This window comes from Cupressus sempervirens, chromosome 11, assembly GCF_028749045.1.
Source record: "Cupressus sempervirens isolate cs-2001-9-10 chromosome 11, ASM2874904v1, whole genome shotgun sequence".
Classification (NCBI taxonomy): Eukaryota; Viridiplantae; Streptophyta; class Pinopsida; order Cupressales; family Cupressaceae; genus Cupressus; species Cupressus sempervirens.
The window spans coordinates 390,559,116-390,564,980 of NC_143128.1; positions in this window are offsets into that span (position 1 = coordinate 390,559,116).

The following is a 5,865-nucleotide window of genomic DNA, read 5'->3' on the forward strand; positions in this document are numbered from 1 at the left end:
TATATCATTTAATAATAATTTGCTAGACCCAACAAACATTAATAAATGATAAACTATAAATAATCGATCTAGAGAAAAACTTAACATAAGATTCATTAGCTAACTCTTAATGATTTATTTATTAATACATGCGTATTAATAATAACATAGTAATGATATAATATAACAATGACTCTTTATCTTTGTAATACTTAATTAAATCTCATTTAATTCGCCATTTACGACTTCAAACCACTTAAATGAGATTAGATTAAATATTATCCTAATTGAATTATTAATCATAATTATAATTAAAGGATGACTAACCATCTTCCCAATAGAACTACCCTCACTGTTTATTAGATCAACCTTCCAAATTTTTACCAAGAAATAATGGTTAGTTAAGTTGAAGGCTTGAATTTAACCATCATATCAATGAATCCACATTTCCCATTTTATCGCAATCAACATCCCCTCAAACTCTATAGCTTAATTATTAGTTAAACTTAATTATTTCCATAATAATTAAATTAATCTAATAATTCTCGTAACTATAATAATATTTCCATATTAATACATACAAACTAATATCTCTTTTTAATTAAACTATAATTAAATTTGTATTCCACATTTATCTTATAAAATAAAAATAATAACAAAGATTAAGTTACATATATATATATATATATATATATATATATATATATATATATATATATATATATATAATGAGAATTGAATTATTTAATATCGATTTCTCATAACATAAACCCTTTTTAATAATCTTTTTCCACAAAAATATTGTAATAACTTCAACCAGAATTTTAAACTTAATAATAATACATTAAAGGTGGTCACTTAGTGTTTAAGTGATTTTAAAAATCGCTATGCATATTTGTGCAAGGGTCGTGCAGCAGTTAAGAGGTCTGTCACAGGTACCCTGCGGTATGCAGGTACCCTAGACCGCCGTCGCCTATGAAGACAGAGGGGAGTATGGGGCGCGGGTCCGTCCCCCCTACCAAAAATTGATACAATATATATTTATTTTAAATTCATTCTTTCAAAACGAATTTCGATTGCAAATATTATTATCAATCTAATACAACATCAATAACATATAATACTAACAAATATAATTAACATACGAAATCAAATCCAATTCATATCATATTAAAAGAAACAAGTGTATGCGTCGTTGTTATATGTACTGAGCTGTGCGGTTGGCTATCGCCATAGTCAGCCCTGCGATTGCAGTCGCAGGTATGACTACGCCAAAGACCACCGCCGGCGTGAGTAATAAAAGGGTGGGGTGGGAAGTACTCCCGCCCTCCCATACATATATATATTTTGATTTAAAAATGTTTATTAAAATGTTTTGCTAATATGTGATTCGGTTCATACAATAACATTTTTCGGCTGCGATTCAGATTTAACAAAGACATTTTTAAATATATGTATATATATGTATATGCATATATATATGTGTGTGTGTGTGTGTGTGTGTGTGTGTGTGTGTGTGTGTGTGTGTGTGTATACATAAGATACTATTAAGCACACAATGTTATAACAATAAATATATGTATATGTATATGTATATGTATATATTTATATCTGTATATAGATTCATATATTTACAAAGAGGACATATAGTCCAAAAAGGGCATCTCAATTCTATCAGTTAAGAATCTTCTTTATAAAATAACTATTCTCTAATTATGTCCATTAATCCATCTATTAGACCTGACTCTAAGTTTCAATTTAGAATTTCCATTCCAAGACTCTTTCCATTTTCAAATTCAAAACCTTGTCAGTCTAAATTCACAATTTTAATTGCAGATTCAATCACAAAGAGTATTCAGACACATATAACAGACATGATGAAGACAGCAAGAGAAATAGTGCAAAGAGAATATGCGAATATCACAAGTGCACTTGGACACTGATGCTAATCTGTCATGCCTCAGAAGTCCATAGAAAATCTCTTCCTTCTCCACCATTCACAATTCTCCAAGATCTTAGCCAACCGAAAACCTCCAAATGACTAGAAGTGCTAGAAGAAGCATAGAAGCATGTAGAAAATATATGAGCATGTAGAAGCATATGACCTTCTCAATGAATGTAAGCTTTGAAGCTTCCATTTTAGCTTGAAGCTTGTAGCTTCCATTAAGCTTATCCAAACACACTAGGAGAGCCTCTATTTAAAGGCCTCTAAGATGCATCTAGAGTGTCTCTAGAAGCAACTAGAAGATAAGCATGACAACCAAACATGGGTCTTCTCCAACCTTCTAGATAGCTCTTAAGGTTGTAGACACCATTTGCTCAAATAAATTGCTAACTCCTAAGTGTAGACAACTTGTACATTCTTAGAGTGCAAACTCTTGTGTTGTCTACATGACAACTCCCGAAAATTTGCCAACTCCTATGTGAGAAAATATTAATATAATATTTAATTTACTCTTTCTAATTTAATTTATTAAATCTCATGCACTAACTTTAATAATTCCACTTTTGAATCTTAATATATTTATATTTTAATCATATGAGATTTATAATCTTTTAATAATTTTAAAATATATTTTCCACTTTTAAATTTCATTTTTCAAAACTTAATTGCCAAAATATTTATTAGCTTTAATAATATTATTATTTAGTCATTTATTTAAAAATGAAATTCAAATATATTATTATTAAAATAAATATTGTCACATTCCAAATTTAAACTTTAAACTTTTATCTTCCAATTTAATTATTTTATTTAATTAATTTTCCAATTAATTAAATTAAATAAATATTAAATATCATATTAATTTTTCATTTAATTAAACCATTAATTAAATCTTTTAATTAGGCTTAAGTAATAGAAAATGCATCAAAGACTCATAAGGTAAAAATATGAAAATCCATCATAGCCAAAATACATACAAAATCAACCCAAGGGTTTAAATCATGAATTACGTCATCCAACGTATTCGGAGGGTACTCAACTCAGATACTTGTCCTAATTTTCCAATTAAGACAAATGGCTTAAAGGGTTGAGATTTGGACTTGAAAATTTATCTCCCCTCTCTTATCATTGAGATAATGTGATAGGGTACGCTCATCTTGGCAATTTAGGGAAGTCGATACCCGGTACCTACAACCTACATAAAAACCAAGCATGTAGAAGCACAATATATACTAAACTAAACAGGCAATGGCAAGAAGTGGTGCATCGTGTAGATCCCGACGAGTAGGTGACTACGACTCCCTTCCTTAACCATATTAGACACGCCATACAAAAGTAAACATGCAAAGCAAACACACACACCATACACATGCAAGTATGGGGTAAGTATCCATAGGAAAATACATATGATAATAAACCATCTAACTAATCATCATTAATAACTGGAAACACTGAAAATAATCATCATGCATACATGAAATGCAAAATCTAAGTAATCTCATCACATAATAAACTGAATCCAAAGCACAATATCTGATAATCTCAAAAGAATGATGCTAATCAATAGCATAAAACTAGCTCTAAAAGAGTTTGACAATGATAGCAAAATGTGAACTAGGGGCAGGCACTACATCCACCTCCCTTGGGGTTAGGCTTACTCCTGGAAGCCTACAAGAATGAAAAAAACCAAGATACTCACTATCCGGGTCCCATTGAACCCTTTTCCCTCTGTAGGGAAACATGATACCATTAAGGATATTACAACACCTTTAGAGCAATATGATTCTGATTTAATGGTAAATCAAAAACCATATCGATCCAACATTCATTCTTTTAACAACTACTGAAATAGATCCCCTAATACATTCTGAACAAGAGCAACTTAATGCTTGCAAAGATAATCAAAGACATACTACCTCAAATCATAGATGAAAGATAAATTATTTGCAACTAGAATGAGTTTCAATTTCCAATTTTTTCCTCATTTAGGTTTAAATAGAATTTTCAGTTTTGAAAGCTAAGTGTTGAAGTATGAAAAATATGCAAGTAACAATTTTAAGTTCTGTTTCAGTTCACCTAGTTTCAAGTTTTCAGTTTGAAAGAAATACACATGATAGTTCAAAATTTTTGTTTTGTTCAACTAGTTAACAACTAGTGGCATTCCAATATACCCAGAGCTCCCAATGTTGAAACTTGAGCTCTAATACCAAATGTAATGCCCCGCCAAGGGATCCAAAAAATTTCACTAAGTTTACCAAACAATTTTTTTTTTTTAAAACATGAAAGTAAAACCATTCATAACATTCACGGAAGCAATAGTAACATCCAATTGAAAGTAAACATAAAATACTTAACAGATTACATTCTCTAAAGATCCCTTAATGTTGTATCACATCTAATCATAACTATTCATCTAACATCACATCCTTATAAAATAATAATGATACATCCAACATTCATAAATTACATTTTTAATTGCTCAATCATCCACTGTACATGTCACAAGTATGAAAAGCTTAAAAGAATAAAAATCCATGTAAATAAAGTACATCATCATCTATTACTAATCCATGATGCAATTAAAATAAATGAAACCACATATCATACATGATACATCATCACAAAAGATATAAACATCCATCATAAAAGATAACCATATATCACAAAACATAACTAACTAAGTGCACGGTTCCTCCCAACCGTAAATAGCATCATTAGACCATCATGGATCCTAGCCATCCCTCCATGCGTAACATTCCAAAGCACCAAAGAGATCATCGGTAATAACATAGTAGAAATGTCACTCCTAAAACATCCTACTAACATGCAAAGTAAAGCATAGGATAGCATCATCTAACATATGCAAATCATCAATTTAAGAAACATTCCAATAAATACATCCATCATAAGGTATAACATCTATCATAATGATCCAAGATCATAATGAAGATAAATACCAACCAAGAAAGCATCAGCCACTGTGTATCCGGCAGATCTCAAATGACAAGAGTGAAAAATACACTACCACCCGACCGCATGGAACCTAAATGGTCCACTCCCACCGTGCTGAGGAGATAATCTCAAGTCCCAAACAGGCTATTCAAAACACATAGCACAAATACTCTCTAAGTCTAGGAATCCTAAAGGTATACTAACTCAAAGGTTCCATCATACAAAACTAACATCTAATTCCCAGAGGCACACAATGACATGTAGGAAACCTACTCTGCAAGTGGGAAAGTGTCATCGCATTTATCACATACAAGTTACCCTAGTAGTTAGCTAAACTCCATGGGTCCATACTGATCTCATGCGGCTACTAGTATCCTCTCATACTGACGAGGCATACTATGAAATGCATGATCACAATCATGCGTTCTCTCTACTCCCATCCTAGCCTATACAAGTACTCAAGGCATGGGTGAGAGCATCAAAACAATTATCTTTTTAGGTTCATTTAATTCCCATTTAGTGTGTAAATGTTATCACTTATTAACAAAACTTACAATGAGTTACCCTAGCAGCCACTTAGGGCCCTGGCCCCCATTGCAAGCCACTTTCTAAAACTACAAGTAGATTACCTACCCTAAGCTCATGGAATCATAAAATCACCACAGTCCTGTACAAGCGACTATAAAGAAAATTCAAAAGATAATCCATAAAAAGAATCATAAAATATCCATGATAAAAGCATCAAATATCCATAATAAGAATCATCAAATCACCAAGATAAGAATCATCGAATCTCCATGAGCATTTGGAAAGGCATCCATAAAAAATTATGACCACAATAGTTCTCTATTGGCAACTGAAGGCATCACTGATAATCATAAGTATCCATTGGTTCTCAATAACCAAAATATATCTCAAAATCATACTGATTGAAGACTCCAAAATGGTTGAGTCAAAACATGTCACAACATGACATCATCAAGAAATAA